Source organism: Squalius cephalus, assembly GCF_949319135.1.
Source record: "Squalius cephalus genome assembly, chromosome: 2".
Taxonomy (NCBI): domain Eukaryota; kingdom Metazoa; phylum Chordata; class Actinopteri; order Cypriniformes; family Leuciscidae; genus Squalius; species Squalius cephalus.
Window position 1 is genome coordinate 21,710,261 of NC_137123.1, and position 21,499 is coordinate 21,731,759.

Here is a 21,499-nt window from a genome sequence, read left to right on the forward strand (position 1 = left end):
CACCTAAACTAGCTCTAAAGTAACCAACTTCAAGTCACATGTTTACTTGTTTGTACACCTGTGCAGACATGCTCCGTATGAGTTCTGAATAAGTGTCTATGAACATCCACAACAAACTACTACACCATGAAATCCACAGACCATTCCAAACCACATCCAAGACTAAAGTTCTAAAAAATCTCAGTCATTCCAAGAATATAAGAACATTTTAAAACACTGCATATTCGCCAAAACACTGAAATTTAAGGTGAGAAAATGTGGAACTGTGAATCTGCCAGGCAGTGGACATCATCCAAAATTGACTGAAGGGTCAGACCGAAGGGCACCAAAATACCGATTTGTTGAAAACAAGAAGTCATGTAACATCTCAGATGGAGGCGTGTGATAGACTGAAAACAGTTTGCTGGAGGATCTTGTAGTCTGCACCAGAACATCATACTGAGAACACATTTACAGTAAAGAGAACCATCGTGTTTTAAGAGCAAGTCTCAGTAACAGGACTGGAAAACTTAAAAATCCAACCAAAATGGATGGAACCAAGGATGGAAAATTGGAGGATTCAAATAACCAACTGGACAATCCTTCGAAACATTCAGCAAAAGCCAGTCTCAGATGAAATCTGCAGATGTACTCTGATTTGAAGAGTTTGATTTGTTCATCTTGATTGGGGTCAGAGTATTTTAATTTTTTTCTAAAGAAAATGAATACTTCTATTCAGCAAGGACACATTCATTTGATCAAAAGCAATAAAGACACTTATAAATGTTTTTTTTTAAATCTGTTTCAATTCAAAGCTGTTCTTTTAAACTTTCTATTCATAAAATAATTCGAAAAAGAGAGAGAGAGAGAGAATGTGAGAATGAGAAGCATGTAATATGTACCACCTCAAAAACTCAAAAGATAACTGACTAGTACAAATCTTTGTACTCCGCAATAACGTACAAAAATCACAGGAATGAGAATGATCGAGTTTATCTTTCAGGGTGTGCTTGTGCTTCCATGTGTGAATGAGATTGTGTTAACATGTAGTGGCCTTCTGCAGTTACGCAAACGCTAGCTTTCATAAGATATGAGAACCCTCTCAAAAAGCTGCAGTGTCAGACTGCGTTGTCATCCAGGAAATATTCAGGACCGCTTCCAAAACACTCAAATGATGCAAGCATCTCGCATATTCCCTCCCAGTTTAACAGTGAGGATTGAAAGACAGCGCTAACTCAACCCTAAACTTAATGCTTTTATGAAGCTTCTCAGAAAAAAGGGCAAATGTTTATTATAATGCAGGTCAATTATTTATTTTAATGTATCATATGTTAATTAAAATTTAGGTAAATTACAAACAAAACATTCCTAGTCGTAGTTTACCATCTAAACCCAATCGCAATCCAGCTTAACATTCTTTAGACACTTGTACCATAATATGTTTGCAGATATTTAAGAAACATGCAAAGTTCACATACTTGTTTCTCCGAAAAACAATGAAATGTGTGTTCGTGTCGGAATGTCTGTTTTTGTTTTGGTCTGTGATCCACCCACTGCCAATTTACCCAAAAGTATTTCGACACCCTGGGTTGCCAGTTGGTGGAAAGCACAGCGTATTGCAGCCATAAAGGCCAGCAAACAAAGTCAAACTGGGTCAGAGATCGTGGCTGCGTGTCCTCAATCTCCCACCCCGCATGAGCACCAAGTCTAAAGAGGGGGCGAGGGAAAAACACACCAATATTTAGAATTTGGACTGCAGTACCCATTTCAACCACTAGCTGTCAATATTACATATTGCACTTTTAAGAAACATTTCTTACTAATATTTGTGTGGAAACAGTCATCAGCGTGGGTTGATTCCTCTCCCCCAAATTATAGAGATGAATTTGGCCCCAGACTGAGAAAAATCGCAATGCGCTATTTTTGATTGGCCATTGGGATAGTTTTGTTGCGCAGACCTGGCAACCCTGATAGTGATACTTTATTTTCAGGAGTCTGAAGTTCAAAAGAACAGCAATTATTTCAAATAAAAATTTTCGTAGCATTTTAAAATGTCATTAATGCCATTTTTGATCAATTTAATGCATCCTTGCGGGATTAATTTCTTTAACAAAAACAAGCATAGAGCTCAGTTTGATATCGAAAAGTAAAAAGGAAACACAGTAAGAGAAATGAACACGTCAATTGAGGCAGCCATTTCAATTTTTTGTCATTTAAAGCGTGGTTTCCTTGCATGGCCCCTCTCTCTCCTCTTGAACCCACACTTGCATACTGACATTCTCAGATTTCACCGTTTGCAGTGTGAGAGGCCGGTGTGCTGCTCTAATGGCGAACAGCGGCAGCAGCATGGCCTTGACGTCAAGCGTTCTCCAGCCCGCCATAGACATTTCTCTTCATGCACGCACACCCACCAACACCGTTGCCAGGGCAACCCCAACCGACAGGCCCTGGATCTACAACAGCCTCAAAAACACACGCGCACCCACCAATCTGCTTGAAGAATTATAACACATGTGCACTTAAAGGTACAGACAGATATTGCACACAGTTTTACTATATTTCTAAATGTTTCTAAAGGCTTACAAGAGACACAGGATTTTTCTCCTAGAAATAGCATGCACTAACAAATACGCATATTTTTTCAAAATGCTAAATTATTTGATATGAAAAAAAATCAATGTCTATTTTGATTTTGAAAAAACCTGTTAAACTGAATGCCCGATTGTGAGTCTAAGAAGCCCGAGACGAGGTTTGAACTTGAGGCAAGAAACGGGTGAAGAGAATGCATGTTGTGCATTCAAGCTCAGACTTTTCCACTTCCTTCTCAGAAATGGACAAACATTCCAGTATGCGCTTACACTTCCTGTCCAGCCTTGAGTGAGTGGGAACAAGAAAGAGGTGAAAACAGCGGCCAGTGCGATGAGATATCCAGTTAATATCCAGCCATCTGGAATGGCGTGATGATATAAATCTAATATATAGAGACAAGAGAGGTCAAAACCACCAAAACATACCCTTTCAATGAGAAGAAAATCACAGCTTCAATAATGCAGGCTGAAAATATTCACACTTTTAATATATCATACATAAAATAAATTATAAAATAAATGTTAACATTACAGTAATAAAGAAAAAATTTAACTACATATTTTTTTCCTATGCATTTATTAGCATATAACTTTGTATATAACAAACAAAATATATAACATTGTACAGTCGTGCTCAAAAGTTTACACACCCCTTGCAGAATCAGCAAAATGTTAATTTCAACAAAATAAGACGGAACATACAAAATGCATGTTATTTTTTATTCGCTGATCCCCTCAGCCAAAAATATTTGCCAGGGAACAAATTATAGATTAAAGTCCCCATGAATCGGAAGTTGCAAACGACTTTTCTCCAGTGTTGTGACATATTTCACAGTGAAAAGGAATATTGAACAGAGGGCAGGGTTTTACTCTAGCGCTCCTCCTCTCCATCTCTCGCTCATAGCAGACTAACGGTTTGAGGGGAGTGGTTAAGCGTTTCCCAACCCAAGCCGTCAAACCTACATCATCAGAGAAGGAACGCCATTCCAGACCGGAAGTAACTTTTCAGACTTTGATTAAAGATTACGACGGCAAACAATTTTTTTCTGTGTATTAACTTGCACGGATTAATTTTTCACCACAAGACTAGTAATATGCGCTAACAAAGTAAATAGGGTCAATTTTGATTTCAGTTGGACTTTAATGAGACCAAAGATCGCCCGTTAGATATACACAAGACGAATTATATCTCATGTTTACCCACTAGACTCGAGACATCAGAGCCAGCGGCAAACATCAGAAGGACTAGCTGAGGTAAAGCTGTTTCAGGAAGGGTACATGAGCGCTGAGCGCCCGGTGATCGCCTGGATCTCACAACTCAAACGTTAGATAAAAATTTCAGATAGGCGCTATCTTTATAAATAAACCACAGATTTGAGCTTTAAACAACTACATTCTTGCGTGAAAAACTGTTAAAACTACATTTCGTGACACAATAACAATAGTATTTTTAAATTAAGCAGGTTTTCCCCTCTGCTATTGAAAGGTTGCTGGTTGGTGCGAGATGCATTCTGGGATACCTGGCTGTCTCAAGACCGCACAAGTCACCTCTAAATGCATCCTCGGTAAAAGGGGCGGATCAAGAACACATCCGGGGATCTGTACTGGACTTGGCTAGATGTGAACAATGAACTAGAACAGTACTTGGGCAGCGACTGATGACGTTTCACAAGTCCACAAGAACACAAGTACAGACAAGAACGCATATTGAGAAACAGCCAGAAAGAAAGAAAGACAGATTCAAATGTATTGTGCAGTGCCACACAAGCAGATCAAGCCAGTTCGCTGTATATTTGCACAATCCATTACCGCAAAACTGGCACAGCAATATCAAGGCTACACGGCAAGGCGCTCGGGATGCGGCCGGCGGGCGGTTCTGCTACAGGGCATCATCAGGAACGCAAACAGGCAAATAGGAAAATAGCAGGAGGTGCGTCGTGCACACAGACAGCAGAGCTGGACGCCACAGAGCCGTGAGGCTTAAATGACTATATGAACTGTGTAATGGGCTGTTTACGGCAGAGGTCCTGCCACCCTTATTCAGTTAAAGCAAAGCTTCCTAAACTGCATTTCCATTTTGCATGGCTCAAGGGCTGTATGCTCCCACTTATAAATCATAAAGAGACTGTGCATGTGTGTAGGAGACGTGTGGGCCCGACCACACACGCGTGCGGCATCATGGTGAAAAGGATTTTTTATATTTTTCCACAGAGACAAAAAGAGCTGCAATAACCTTGAAAGCCATTGCCTTTGGGTGGAAAAAAATAAATAAACACATGCACACACTTAAGTTGTCGTTTAATGCTAGCTGTGGTTTTCCGTACCAAAATCCTAGTCTTTACCAATATAGACGCCGTATGAAACTAGTATTATATTGCTATTAGACGGAGCTTCTGTTAATATAATAAAGACAGCTAAAGAGACAGCTAGCATGATTTAAGGCTAGATATAGCAGCCAGAACAAACAGTCGACATAAAATCCATCAATCTGAACTGTTCAGTGTTAGATGGTTACGGAGAAAGGTTTTCATTCCTTATAAAAATGGCCAGACATATGCAAATCCCATTTATAATGCACAAATGATTAAGTCCAAACTGACCGTCTGCCTTGGCTTACTGCCTGCAGTGACAAAGACGCAAACAAGCAGATCTGCCTGTCAATTGTAGATTATTGACTAACTGCAGGGCCGTCGCAGACTGAGCCATCCAGACATTCATGCATCGACAGACACTTTTACACAAAGCAAATAGCAGTGCATTCAAACTATACATTGTACAGCGTAAATCGAACTCACGACCTTCGCATTGCTAGCTCAAGGCTCAAGCTTCAGGTGTGTTTCAATGACTACGTTTACATGTGCACCCCCAATAATGCAATTTTTTATAATAATCAGATAAAGGACTTAAAGGGTAACTCTCGCCAAAATGCAACCTAGGGTCTTTTTATTAATCTACTCGAGGCAAACTTTCGTTTAAAAGTATAATTAGAATGGAAACGCCACTTTTAAGTTTGACCGTATTTTCGTTTTAGGTTAAATGCCTTGTGAATGGTGCACTTTTATGATAGCATCAAAAATCGGTATTTTTAAAACACCAAGAAGGCTCGACACAACATGAAACTTTGCTCGAAGTATCACTAGGGGCTCTACACATGAACTCGAGCATTGAGAACATTGTTTGTGTACACAGAGTTTACTAAAAAGAAAGATTTTGAACAATGTTCTCAATGCTCGAGTTCATGTGTAGAGCCCCTGGTGATACTTCGAGCAAAGTTTCATGTTGTATCGAGCATCCTTAGTGTTTTAAAAATAGTGATTTTTGATGCTATCATAGTAGTGCTCCAAGCACTCCCATTCACAAGGCATTTTAACCTAAAACGAAAACACGGTCAAACTTAAAAGTGGCGTTTCCATTCTAATTATGCTTTTAAACGAAAGTTTGCCTCGGGTAGATTAACAAAATGAGCCTAGGTTGCATTTTGGCGAGAGTTACCCTTTAATCGCAGCGAGATGTTTACATGACAAGAGCACTTCACTCCCGTTTACATGCCATTTTCGTTATTCTGATTATTCGCTAAGAAGTGTGGTTATTTTTACCACAATTCTTCACAAACTCCCAATGCATAGTGCAAATGATGAACGCACAGTAGGTGTTTTAATCAACTTACATCAAATGCAAAACACATTGGATATTATTCGGCACCATGATGAACATAGCAATGCCAATGTAACGCTTCTCTGCGTGAAGATACGGAGCAGAGACTTACAGAAACACGTCCACCATAAACACAGCAGCACACTTATGAACCGATAAGTGACTTCATGTAATTAGTCTATTTAGTCAGTCCTGCACCTGCAGATCTTTCTTCCAGCTGAGATCTGCTCGAACACACCTGACTGTAATTTATAAGTGATAAAGTGAACCAAAGACCCTGATTAGCTCTTTCAGGTGCGAATTTAATTACAGCCGTAGCTCAAGTCTGCAAGAAAGCAGATCTTCAGCAGGAGGACCGAGCACCTCAGATCTATTTAAGGAATTTTAAAGAATTTAACAATATTAAAAAATAAAAAACAAAATTAAATGCATACATAAGTCCTCTACAATCTAACATGAACAAAACTTTTAGCTTGTACTAATTTTAATTACAGGTCTCTTTCTCAGTCAAACCAATCAGTATTAGATAATCAGCATTAAACAAATCCTTACTAAATGATTTACAGGCAATAAACACGCAGTAAACACCATGCTAATAATTTAATTGTTACTTGAAGGCTACACTGCATTGTTTTATTGTTTAAAGAGGAATATATGTTCATTTAGCATATTAGTTTTTATGGTATCAAAATGATCAGAATCAATCAAATTTGCCCACAGCTATATAGCAAAACAAATGAAAGTGAGCACTAAACACAAATGGCAGAACAAGTAATCCAATTTTACAACCATTAATTGCACTGCTAAAGTAAAGCTAAAGACAACTCAGTTCAATCACTTCAAGCTCAGTTCTTAGCAGTGCATACTGGGAGAGGGAAAAAAGGTTGAGATGTGTACTCTGTCACTCTTACAGGTAGAAAGGGATTCATTGGTCATAAACCAGCATTATTAGCTAAAAGTTAATTAATTGGGGGTTTTCAATACATTGAGCTTTATTTCTCTCTAAATTGACTAGAGACACTTACATTGTGAGGGGGGATGGGGCTTTATTATTATTTGCAAACTTCTTCAGAGCTTTCAGCTTTCTTCAGATATTACGAGACCCAGAACTTCTTTTTTTTTCACAGAGAGGACCCATTCTATTACAGCATCCACCAAGTTCATTTAGTGCCCAGATAATGATCACCACATATCTTGAACCAGTTGAGGATGTGTGGTCCAAAAATATCCCAACAAACTCCAAACCATCAATGGACATCAATTATCCAGAACAGTTGCCAGTTATAACATGAATAGGGTCAGTAATAAGAAATGAATAATTGGTAACACTTTACAATAAGGTTCATTAGTTACCTACATTAGTATGCATGAACTAATAATGAACTCCACTTATACCGCATTTATTAATCTTTGTTAATTTCATCATTTACTAATACTTTATAAAACCGAAAATTCAGGATGCACCAACAATAATCAATTAATTAATTAAATTAATTAAACTTATTTAATTATCATCACTCAAATAGCTTAAACTGAGTTTTACAAACATTTAAATTGCACATGCGGTAGTTTTTATATCAAGAGTTTTTATATCAAAACGTGCCATTGCTTATTCAACATGTGTTTTGGTCACTGATTTAGCCCAGAAACCGAAAATAGCTGTAGCCGAAATTTCGTTGCATCCCAAGTTAGGACATTTACCATGTTATAAATGATCCATTTCATATAAATGTTGTTCTTTTGAACTTTCTATTCATCAAAGAATCCTAAGAAAAATTACAAATTATTATCATAGAAATGTAAAGCAGCAACACTGGTATTAACATCGATAATAATAATTATTTACTGAGCAGCAAATAAACATAAGAATGATTTCTGAACATTTATTGAAAAATAAATTACACTTCAACAAATATCAAAATCAAAAACTGTTTTTTTTAAATTGTGATAATATTTCACAATACTACTGTTGTTACTATATTTCTGATCAAATAAGTGCAGCCATGTTGGGCATAAGAGACGACTTTAAAGAACATTAAAAAAAAAATCATACAGACCCCAAACTCTTGAACATGTATGAAACCCATAAATACATCACAGCTGTTGTTTGACATGGATGTGCTAGCACAGGCATGAAAATAAGATATGTACGCTGCACTCACCATGTCCCTCTTTGTCACGATATAGCTGTGGCCATGACTGCACTGACTGCAACAGAACACCACCAACCGCACAACGATCTAAGAGAGAGAGAGAGAGACAGAGAATACACATTTATTAAACGCACTCAGAGGGCCAATGTTACACCGCTGAGGAAATGCTTTAAGAGGGAAGAGTAGTGTGTTAAAGCCAAATCTGCAGAATGGACTGAGGTAATGGCTTGATTAATAATAGATGGGCGAACCAGATTTTGATTGAATGACACTTGTTTGAAATGTGTATCATTATAAAGAACCTTCAGAATTGTCAAGCTTGTCAAACCCTCTCCCACACTCACACTATAAGCTGTAATATACCATTATGAAGCCTGTGAAAGGATATATCAATCAAATCACCATTTACTCACCCATGCCATTTAATACCTGTATGATTCCTTGTCTTAAATATGCAAAAGAATGAATGACATTTGAAAGTGGATACCAAGAATTAATATGAATAACCTAATTTTTAACTTTTTTCATCATAAACTACTGCTCAAATGTAAATCAGTAAGATTTTCTTGTTTTTAAAAGTAATTATTTTATTACATTTTAAAATAGTGTTGGCAAGATGCTGGAATTTCTAACTTTGATACGATACCTTGAAAAATATCGATATTCGATACCATGTGGAAAACCGCCATATACCGCCAAGTTTTTCAGATGGGTCTAATAGTATTCAGGTAAGAAATAGAAGTGAGAAGCTTGTACATGGCTTGGCTCCCGCACCACTCATTGCTTTAATAAAGCAGAAAACAACTCTTGTTAGACACACCAGATCTGTGGCAAGAGGGGATTGTGTAATACAAATGAGGAGAACTGCCTTTGGACACTCAGCTTTTTCAGTGAGAGCAGCTAACACATGGATCAGTTTGTCTACGTCTATCAGAGACTGTGATTCATATTGGTCATTTAAAATTAAACTTAAAATCATGGTTAAAAGACAATCAAGTGTGTGCCCATACTTTGTAGCCATTTCAAATCACCTGAAGCGTGCTTTGCCTTGTTTTATGTTTTGCTGTCCTTGTTTTAAAGTGTACTTTATGTATTCTTATGAAATGTGGTCTACTGTATGTATAAGTATTGTTAATTTGTTTTAATGTATTTTATCTGACATTACTCCTGCCCAGGGACTACAGTTGAAAATTAGCCAAGTTGGCTAAACTGGCACATTGACATAAATGTTTATTAATGTGCACTGTCCCTGTAACTCTAAACTGTATAAATAAATAAATAAAAATACTAATAGTAATCAAATGTAAAATAACACTGGATAGTTTTCATTGTAGAAATTAAATACAGATTAATGCTTACAAATAAAGTTAACAAAAGTTATTTAGGTCAAGAGTAGCGAGTGATTCTCTCGGACAGCAAAAGGTATATTAGGCTGCCATGACTTGAGTTTATGCACGGATCCAATATACTGTTACATAACTGTTCACCTGAATATCCGCCAAGACTGGTATTTTAAAATTGTTTTGCGTGTATTTGACAGTTTAAGCACAATAAGCCACGAAAAATAACTACATTTTGCACTCTCGAGCTGTTTGAGGCGGCTTTACGTGCGCTCCACTTATATAGATCAGTGGTGCGGGTGCTTTCGGTGTGAGTGTGAAACCTGCGAGAATGATTAAAATGATGTGCAATACAAGCACTATTCAACCGGAGCGAATGAGACGAGTGAGTGAAAGGAGGCAGGTGTGTCAATTCGCCTTCGAAGAGAAGATGGTATCGTTGTATCAATACTGCAGAAAAGGAGTATTGGAACCATTTCAGATATTTCAGTATCGATGCGTATCGAAATTAGGGACGCACCGAAACGAAAATTCTGGATGCACTTGGCTGAAACAAAAATGACCTTTTTTAATAATTACGAATTTCTTATTTTAAATTAGTTTTTTTGGTATAACTGTATATTAGACTTCTTATTTTTATTACACTTAATTGAATCTGAATTTTAAAAAATACAAGACAATAAAATAATCACACTTTTATTTTAAGTACCACACCAAAATGGGAGAGAAAATATATAAATATCAATATATTGGCCTATTCTTCATTCAGTTCTATGCAACAGAATCAGATAGGCCCTAACTATTTATTTTTTGACCAATTATCAAAATAAAGTATAGTCCAAGAAAGATATTATTATCAGAGCATGTGAGAGGCTTACAGGGGGGCGGATCAGTCAAGTCAAGTCAAGTCACATTTATTTATATAGCGCTTTTTACAATACAGATTGTTTCAAAGCAGCTTTACAGTGATAACAGGCGATCTGACCAATCATAATCCGCCATCCGCCGAATCCGCTAATTTTTGTCTGACAAAACAGTCAGGAAAGTTAGTAGATTCACGTTGGAGGATTTGAACTTGAAAAACGGAGTGTACTGATGTCTTTCCGCGGTTAAAACAACATTCCTTCTGATGTTCATTAATGTTTATTTGATGCTATAAATGAACTAGAAGGAAGAGATGATCAGTTCACGAGCAGCTTTAACTGAGGCTCTACAGTGATCTGTCACGACACATTAAACCGCCACAAAACGGTATTTATTGTTTAAATTGGTTTAAAAAAAAAAGTTGAAAGTTGAGACTTTGTTTCACATCAAAAGTAAACTGATTTGTCCTGTCTGTCAGTGTATTGTCAGTGTCCTCTTTGCTCCGCGATGTATTTTTCACTGCGTGAGAACACGATGTGGCGTGAGAGAGGCGTGGCTTGTCGGACATAGCAACAGTAACTAAAGGGGGCGGGTCTTTGCGGTCAATTTGAGCGACTTTGCTTTTCTGGTGAGCATGAGTGGTACAAAAAAACAAACAAAAAAAAAAAACACCACACTAACATGTAAAGTCTTTGGAACAAGCACAAATACAGCAAAGTAGACACATTTAAATGCATTGACCAGGTGAGGGGCTCTTCTATTCCAAGCGTGATGAAGTCTGCAAGCTTGTACCTTGCAGTTCGAGAGTAGGTGAATGAATAAAAGCGAAAGAGAAAGTGTGAATCTGTGTGGGTGTCCCCAAATATAATAAACTTAGAAATAAGACATGAAAGAACTTTATCAAAGGTTCTAAGCACTGGTAAAAACATGTCGCCCACAAACTATGCTTCAAAGCCCACAATCAGACAAAGAGCAGAGAAATACAACGGCGTGAAGAAATGACGCATTGTTTTGTTTTAAAGTGACACTCTAAATCCCATCAGAAGCATCCTCATATAATGAGGTCACTTCCTACTCCAAACAGGAGCTGATCAACATCCAGTTTCCTCTTTCCCCAGAGTCGTTAAAAGAATCTTCCTGCATCTGGCTCATTGTCATTGCCAAGTCCAGTGAAGCCTAAGTTGATTATGACGACATTTTATTATTTGTACTACTTTTAACTGGATAGTGGCAAAGGTGGGTGGTATTGTGAACTAAAGTTTCCTGCACGCTATTTGTTGAAGCATGTGCACGATTCAACGGGCATGGTGTTTTGGTTTAATAAATGTGAGCATCAATTTTAAAAAGGCATTTAGTTGGGTCAGCAGAATATTACACCAAATCAAACCAGAAGAAACTGTGCATCTCCACATGAGAACCATTTCTGTGCCGTTTCTAACAGTGAAATTATTTCTTCTAATGTGACATCAATTGGCCATATCATCGAAGGAAGTCACAGTCAGTACAAGCTCCAGTGTGATGATGAGCCACTACCAGAGGCCGAACGGCTGCAGAATCCAGATTATTCTATGGTCACCAGCACAGCACAGTGTGACTTCAATGTGTTTAAGGACAGAGAGAGTGAGAGACAGACGTTGACATAATGTGACTGCAAAAGCAGGTTCTGTGTATAAGATAAACACATCAACACAATGTTTCAATTTCTCCTACACATACAAACACACATATAACCATTTAAACTTTCCAGACCAGGGGTTTACTCACTCATGTAGTTTCTAATTCATATGTTGTTTTCTTCTGTGGAACAGAACAAGACCCTTTTAAAGAATGTTCAGGCAAAATAAAAATGAGTAAAATTATATAATAAAATAAATAAATAAATAAAATGAAAAATAATAAAAATTAAATGAAAAATTAAATTAAATAAAAATGTAAAATAAAACAAAAAAAGAAATAAAAAAGAAAAAGATTAAAAAGAAACCAAAAATAAAATAAATAATAAAAAAAAAAATCAGGGCGTTTCCCTGCCTACGGCCCAAGATACTGCTCCAACATCCCTGTGTCCCTACATAGGCTAGGAAAAGCAATTTGGAGATTGCATGGATGGAAACTAAAAAATATATATATATATAAAAAAAAAAAAATAGCTGTACTGTGCAAAATGTCCAAAATCATCAAATAAAAATAGGTAAATAACTGTACTGTGTAAACTGTCCAAACACCTCAAGTACAGCAAGCTGTCAGCATGTCAAGTCCTGTCACTGAAACTTGTATAAAAAAATTTAAAAAAGTAACTTATTCCCTAATAGAATAGTCAGTTTAGTAAGACAACTAGTTGTCCGTTGTGATCCATTACCATTCACACCCACTATTATCGGTCTTCTAATGCTATACAATAGAAAACCAACAGACTAAAAGTTTAACATTTCCGCTTCAGCATTTAGTACATCATGAGAGTGAGTTATTAATGGAAGTTTTCATTATGGGTTGATTGCTCCTTTAAATCCACTATGAAAGCATAAACAACACTTATAACTTTTTAACAATCTCACAAAACATTAACGACCTTTCCTCGCCTTTCCTTGTTTCCTGTCAATCACATCAAGGCTTTTCTCATTCAGCATTGAAAAACATCCTTCAACCTGCCCGTGTCTACGCCCAGGGTTATGTTATAGTCAATCTTTATAACAGTTTTACAGTTATGTATTAAAGGCTTACAAAATTTGTATCCGCACCGAGCTAGGTGACGGCAGACAAGCAAACAAGAGGTGCTAACAAAAGCTTCAACTGGGTGTCGTCATGAGTCTGTCAGATAATGTTGCCTCAAATTATAGGTTATTTTGTGTGCGAACTCACATACACCCTACCTTCAATCAGAGGACAGTGACGCAAGCAGACATGGTACGACTTAACCTTTCCCTGCACAGAGCTTTCACAATAGAATTCCGCACATGCTTCAACAAACCAGTTTATGTGTTCAGGGAAGACTGGTGCAGAAACCTATAGGCTTCCCCGCTGCTGGAAGGCAATGATTCTGTCTCGGTCCAGAACTGTGGAACAAAAATAAGCCTTGCTCTCACTGCCCATCTGAACCTGAGTGTACTGTATCTCTCTGGCCCTCACAAAGGAAGTAGAACACACTCTTGAAAAGCATTTAAGGCCAGCAGGGTTCAATCTAGAAAGCATAAAACATACTATATTCAAAGATAGCAAATCTAATCAAATTCTTTTCAAACTCTTAGAATCACACTAAATGAATCTTCGTGCAATCAGTGTTTGGGATTGACAGCGACATTTCACTGATTCTTTAGAACTGGAGCAAATGCATAAAAAAATAAATGTGTCAGGAATTATTTTTTGCTGAATCGGTTCAGAGGATCACTTACTGAGTTGGTAAGATTTTTTTTTATGTTTTTGAAAGAAGTCTTTTATGCTTTTATTAACTTATTAGATCAAGAATACAGTAAAAAAAAACTGTAATATTGTGAAAAATTATTCCTGTAACGCAATTTATTCCTGTGATGTTAAATCTGAATTTTCAGCATCATTACAGTCTTCACTGTCACATGATCCTTCAGAAATCATTCTAACATGTTGATTTGCTGCTCAAGAAACATTTCTTATTATCATCAATGATGACACAGTTGGGCTAGTGTTGGGCGATACGCTCCAGTCATACAGTCCTATCATCAGCCTTTGAGATCGCCGATACACAATATTATCACACGTGCGGGGGATGCAATAGTCTACTAATTTGATTTAATTTACTTAATTTACTTATTTATTTATTCACTCATGTTATTATCATCATTTTGCAAGCAAAGATGGATTTGAAGAAAAATGTCACGTCACGTAAATATTTCACCCAAAAGGAGAGCCCACATACATTTTGCAAGCTTTGCATCGGAGTTATGCCAGTGAAGGGAGTCTCAAACCAGTCAATTATTCCCTGAACGTGAAAGTAAAAAACTGAGCTTTTGACATCTTATGCTGCATGGCACTTTAATACTCTCAGACACAAGAGCTCAGTGCTGATAATGGTATATCAACCATCTTAATTTCTTGGCTTAATATTTCTCTTGTGGACCATACATTAATGACAGTGGGAAAAAATGAGACGAATCAATATTTCTTGTTAAACAAGTTGTGTTTATTTAAAGTCTGTGTTTGAAGCTGCTTTTGATTTTCTTTGATGAATATTTGTTTGGACCTAAAGACTGTTATTAGGCCTATATACTTTTAGTCAATATATTATTAATAATTTGTAATTGTAGTTTCATTAGTGTCATTAAAATGATTTGTTAATAAACTATGGAAACAACACAAAATGCTGACAAACAACAATGCCGTTTTCGCCTTGAAATAAACAACTGTATAAGAATTATGTGCTATTTTATAACAAGCACTCTTGACAATTTGTGAATATATAACCTTGCAATTCTATTTTGATGTAGTTTAGTCGTTTTAATAACATTGTCATTGAGGAGGTCCTCAATCCTCATATGCGAGTGTCGGTGTTGCAAGTGTTTATGCTGTGATTTTGTTAAGAACTTAGGAAAGGCAAATGAATTATAGATACTAATATTAATTTCACAATACTCGTCTGATGACGACGACAACGACAACAACATACATTCATTGGAAAATGTGCCAATTACCACATCTCTGACTATCGTCGATACACTCGTCTACCGGCACAACACTTTTTTTACAATAAAAAAGAACACTGAAGACATTATGTCGTTACAAACGATTTCTATTTATTCAATTCGTCCTTACTAAGCTTTTCCTTTTTTATCACTCAATCAATACGAGTCAACACCGTCAAAATAATATTCATTCATTCATTCTTTGAATGAATAAATTGAGACTACATCATGATGGTTTCAACAAAATATTTAAAGCATCACTAGGCCTTGGCTAATAACTGCCCACTCAGCTGATTTTTATTTATTACATACAATTCAGAATTTAAAATGGAACATATAAAAATAAAAGATTATAGAACTATATTGTTGACAAAGGAATTATCTTGCCCCCTTCCACTTGCATGGCAAAACAGCAGATTGGATATTATTTATGGATATATTCTTTTGTTTTCTACGCAAGAAACAAAAGTTTAGAATGTAATGAGCATTAAACTCCCATTTATTCACCTTTAACAGTTATTGGTCAATTGTCTTTAATTGGCCAAACAATAGACTAATATATTGGCCAAACCGATTCATTGGCTATCACAACAAGAAAGCGATCAAGGAAATCAAGAAGCAAAGAGACCTCATCCAAATCAAGAGTTCAGTAGTCGCGTTTCAATTACAGATTTGCGCAGTCATTGCGCACTGGCCTTTTTTTTTTTTTAATGGGAGACATAGGCGAGCATTCCAAGCATTAATGGCAAGAAAAGCCTGGAATACTTGTGAGTGGCACGTATGTGGTATTTCTGGGTGTTTATCCCTCATATTCTTTGTGGTTTAGAATCCAGTATTCCCGTAATTCTTTTGTCTTTTATGAATTTAATGAAGAACTCTGTCTCGTCTTCGGTCCAAACATACCGCACCATCTACGTCAGGTGACCAGGTGAGTTTTGCGAAATATTCCTTTTACGAACTGCCTGAAAAACCATCTCATGAGAGTGTAAAAACGTTTTTGCGATATATGGGAGTTTTTGCAAAATTGACGTGTTTCCATTGGGCGTATTTTTAATTTGCGCAATTTGAAGGGTAATGGAAACACGGCTGATGTTAAGATCAAACTGTGGTATTTCTCATCTTAAAAAAGGACAGATATCCTTTTTACACCAGGATTTCCCTAACATAACATAACTCAACGAAGGCCCCCAAACTGTTCACAGACAATGCAAACATGTATTTATGGATGTATTCTACCATTTTGCTTTCTGCTTTTTTATTTTTCAATTTAACTCAAAAAGACCCAGCCTGAAAAACACTGTTCTACAAAATACCCACATGCTGTTTGGATGTTCAAATGGCCATTTCTATCAGGCGTGTGTCTGTTTCCTCCACAGCACCTGAACATATTCCAAACGCATTAGCCGTAAACTGTGCAGGCCTGGGCTAAACCCAGCGAACTTAAACAGTAGACAAATGTTCAGTGCCTCTTTCCCTTCTCCTCCTCATTCTCTCTAAATGCAGCGCTGCACTCTTGGCCGTGTACGTTCCTTTGTTCAGTGGAGTGTCTGTGTCTGTCTAGTGAAGTGAGCTCTCCTGATCTGAGACCACCGCTGGCATGGATCACACTCGCTCCTGTGTGTATGTGTGTGTCTGTGGTAGAAGGCTCTCCTGCTTGTCTACCAGAGTTGGCATGGCGTTCCTGCTCCCTAAATGCAAGACTAAACTTCTGTTTCTGTGTGTGTGTGTGTGTGTGTGTGTGTGTGTGTGTGTGTGTGTGTGTGTGTGTGTGTGTGTGTGTGTGTTGTTGGCATGGTGCTGCAGGCTTCTACAGGCCGCCAAAGGCCTGGCGCCATGGTGACATGATGTCAGACGACCAGCTGGTGAGAAGGGTGATGTGCACTGGCACGTAAGTGTGTGCACGTGCATGCATGCATTCACACACAACTGGAGAAAACGAGCATGCTCACACACACACACACACACACACACACACTATACAATACTTAGTACTTAGTAATACACAAAGTACAGATGGCCACTACACATTTTCAAAATCGACTCCACTTGAAAGACTAGTCAACTAATTGTCTTAAGAAAGCACTGAATAGATTTTCATTTAGTACTCCATGTACTAAATCACAAAAAAACTTAAATAAAATTTATAGAAACTAGACTTTTTTTCCAAAATAATAAAAATGGCAAAAAATTACTAAAACGGACAATTATAGTAGTGGTATCTCAGTGATATTTAACACTGGCACTACAATTCTAGACTATATCTATACGCTAATAATTATATGACATGACACTAAAAACAAAACAAAACAAAAAAGCCTAAAAAATAAAATCAAACTACAAGTTAATTTAGGCATTGCAACATTAAAAAAAGTTAAAAATTAAAAATTAAAAAATTATTTGTTTTATGCTATGCAAGTAAAGCTATTTCCATGGCAAGAACAGGATAAAAATTGGCTAAATAAATAAAGAAGATACTATTCCTTATCTAAAGAAGAATAAATAAAAGAATCTAAAGAAGATACTATCCCTTATCACAAAAATAATAAATAATTGTACATAGAGAAAGACAAAACTTTCTGGAAAAAGTTTCAAGATGATATTACATGCTGAACAAGTAGCATAAAACAACACAAAAGATGATATTTTAATAAATGTGTTGTTTTTTTGGACCCCAATTATTTTTATTGTACAGACAAAAAAAACAACCAAAAAGAAAAAAAAGTTAATGGGAACTGACTAATTCTTTTGAGTTTGCAGTTAAAAGGTACAATATGTAACGTTTTTGTAATAAAATATCCAAAAATAACTAACACAGTGTGATATATTTTCACGTCATTTATATATATATATTTATATATTTATATGTATATATTTATACGTCATTTATTGATGTTCAACTGGATTAAACATGCCGCCCAAGAGAATAGATCCACAAGTGGAAGTAAACCATGAGCTGGAAGAAATCAAGAGATCGTTAAACTCTATGTCTAAAGACATCTTCACCTTGACGCAGCAGCAAGCTAAGATAGTGACGCTGTTGGATGAAGTGAAGAATCTAAAAGTACTTCTTTCGGAGAAGGACGAGGTCATAAATGGGCTAGAGAGAAGAATTGATGACCTAGAACAGTATATGCGAGTAGACGAAGTAATCATTAATGGATTGGAAACAAAGCACCGAAGTTACGCCCGAGTAGCTGCAGCTGGCACCGGGCGCGCTATGGAGGGGGAAAACGCACCGGCAGAGGAGCTACAAACATTGGAGCAACAAGTGGAAACTTTTCTTGCAACAAAGGACATCATCATTGACACGAAGGATATATCGGCTTGTCACCTGCTTCCCAGTAAGCAAAAGCCTGCCAACCCGGCGATAATAGTTCGCTTTGCGAACAGAAAGCGCAAGGATGACCTACTGCGACAAGCACGCAAGCTAAGGGGAAGCGGCGTGTATATTAACGAACACCTTACCAGAAAGAATGCAGATATTGCGAGGCAAGCGAGGAGTTTGTGGAAACAAAAGAAGATACAGGCGACATGGACCAGAAATGGTCGTGTTCTTGTCCGTACAAATGGGATGCCAGAAGAATCAAAGGTGATCACGGTAAGGGAAACAAAAGATTTGGAACAGTTCAAGTAACTCTAATTGCAAACTGCATGAGATACCTATTCAATACCGTCGATCAGACCACTTTTCAGGATAAGAAGATTACAATTTTCTTTGCAAAAATGGGTGATGAACTTTATGAAGATATACTTCTTTTGTTGTTAATGGACATGAGGACTATCGTACGGACTTGTAGAGTATTTAGTTTAGTTTACGTTTGCTTTTGTTACATTAGTCTATTTTAAAAAAATGGCAGTATGTAATATTGATGATGACAATATATTACATTTAGGTGTCGAGATAGATGATACAAATTATAGCAAGTATGATATTGAAAGAGATATTGATCCGGACAAATATTTGTGTAGTCAGCCAAATTGTCACTATTATACGGAAGAACAGTTTAAGAGAGGAGTGAATATGAAACATACCTTTTCTGTAATACATTTAAATAGTAGAAGTTTGCGGAGTAACTTTTCAAAAATCAAAGACTTTTTGAACCTGCTCCCAAAATTTAGTGTTGTAGCTGTCTCTGAAACATGGTTGGACGAAGACAAATTAGCAGATGTAGAATTAGAGGGATATCAAATGTTTGTAATGAATAGAAAAGATAGGAGAGGAGGTGGAGTTGCTCTTTATGTGGACTCAAGTCTGCAATGCAATATAATGGCTAGTATGTCAACCACTATTGAAAATATATTGGAATGTGTTACTGTTGAGATTCATATGGAAAAACAAAAGAATATAATTGTTTGTTGTATATATAGAACACCTGGTTCATCATTGGATATTTTTAATGAGTTTGTAGGAAACATGTTCAATTCAAATGGAAATAAGACAAATATTGTCTGTGGTGACTTTAATGTTGACCTGCTTAATCCAGGTGGACATAAGAAGACCACAGAATTTATTAATGCCTTTTATAATAGTACATTATTCCCAGTGATAGCAAAGCCAACAAGAATAACAACAGTATCAGCAACATTAATTGATAATATATTTACAAATGACATTGGTAAAATTGATGGAGGTATTTTAATGACCGATATTAGTGACCACCTGCCTGTTTTTGCATGTTTTCAAAATGTGTTTAAACCACCATCAGGTCCAACTATATATTCAAGAACAGTGAGACATAGAACACCTGAAGCAATTGAAACACTGCAAATGGAATTAAATAAGTGTAACTGGGATGAGATTTATAGTTATGAAAATCCAAATGAAGCCTATGGTATTTTTTTAGAGAGATTATTAGAAATCTATAACAAATGCTGCCCATTTAAAACGATAACATATAAATGTAATATGCAGAAACCGTGGTTTACTAAAGGAATTATAAAGTCCTGCAAGAAGAAAAATTTACTATACAGGAAATTTATACATTCCAGAACACAAGATGCTGAAAGCAAATATAAAACATATAAGAATAAATTAGTTAATATAATTAGAAATAGTAAGAAAGAGTACTACACAAAATTGTTGACACAACATAGACAAAACATTCAGGGAACATGGAAGGTACTTAATGATTTAATTTATAAAAAACACTGCAATATGGATAGTGTTAATTACTTTAATAAAGACAACTACACAATACGTCGTACGGAGGAAATAGTTAAAGAGTTTAATGATTATTTCGTAAATATAGGCTATAATTTAGCAAAGAAAATTGTACCCATTCCAAACAATGGAATGGAAATTGGGGTTACATATGAAAGTCCAAATTCATTCTTTTTAAACCCAACCAATAAAGATGAAATATTGAAAATAGTGAAAGACTGCAAGAATAAAAAGTCAACTGATAATGATGGGTTTGATATGTTTATGGTTAAAAATATTATTGAAAATGTTATTTATCCATTTACATATATTTGTAATCAATCCTTTAAAACTGGTATATTCCCAAATCAAATGAAAGTATCAAAAGTTCTTCCATTGTACAAAGGTGGCGACAAACATTTGTTTTGTAACTATCGACCTATTTCGCTGTTGTCACAATTTTCAAAAATATTAGAGAAATTATTTGTTAAAAGATTAGATAGCTATGTTGAAGTGAACAATATAATGAATGAATATCAGTTTGGTTTCAGAGCTCATAGGTCAACAACAATGGCAGTTGTTAAAATGGTAGAAAATATATCACAATCAGTAGATAAAAAATTACATACAATCGGAGTTTTTTTAGATTTACAGAAAGCCTTTGATACCATCGATCACAGAATATTATTACATAAACTGGAAAAATATGGATTTAGGGGAAATGTACATTCTTGGTTAGAAAATTATTTAACAGACCGTTTTCAATATGTTAATTTAAATGGAGTTGCGTCCTGCTTACAGAGAATTAATTGTGGGGTTCCGCAAGGCTCCGTTTTGGGCCCCAAGTTATTTTTGTTATATATAAACGATATTTGTAAAGTATCGGATGTTTTTAATTTCATTCTCTTCGCGGATGATACAACAATTTATTGTTCTGGCCCAAATCCTATAGAGCTTGTGTTGGTGGTAGAGAGAGAATTATATAAACTAAAGAATTGGTTTGATTTGAATAAATTGTCACTAAATTTAAATAAAACGAAATTTATGGTATTTAGTAATAAAGAGATAAATAATGAGATCAGGATCACTATTAACGAAAATGAAATAGAAAGAGTAAATCATATAAAATTTC

The 21,499-nt window shown here is 36.2% G+C and overlaps 1 protein-coding gene across 4 annotated transcripts in view; it reads right to left on the reverse strand.

Moving 5' to 3' along the window:
• bcl9 (BCL9 transcription coactivator) overlaps positions 1-21,499 on the reverse strand; it is a 108,125-nt gene that overhangs the window by 14,952 nt on the left and 71,674 nt on the right. For all 4 annotated transcript variants that reach the window (XM_079864628.1, XM_079864627.1, XM_079864626.1 and 1 more), the window contains one exon: positions 8,384-8,461. The gene's annotated coding sequence lies outside the window, so the exon portion shown is untranslated. The remainder of the gene's footprint in view (positions 1-8,383; positions 8,462-21,499) is intronic.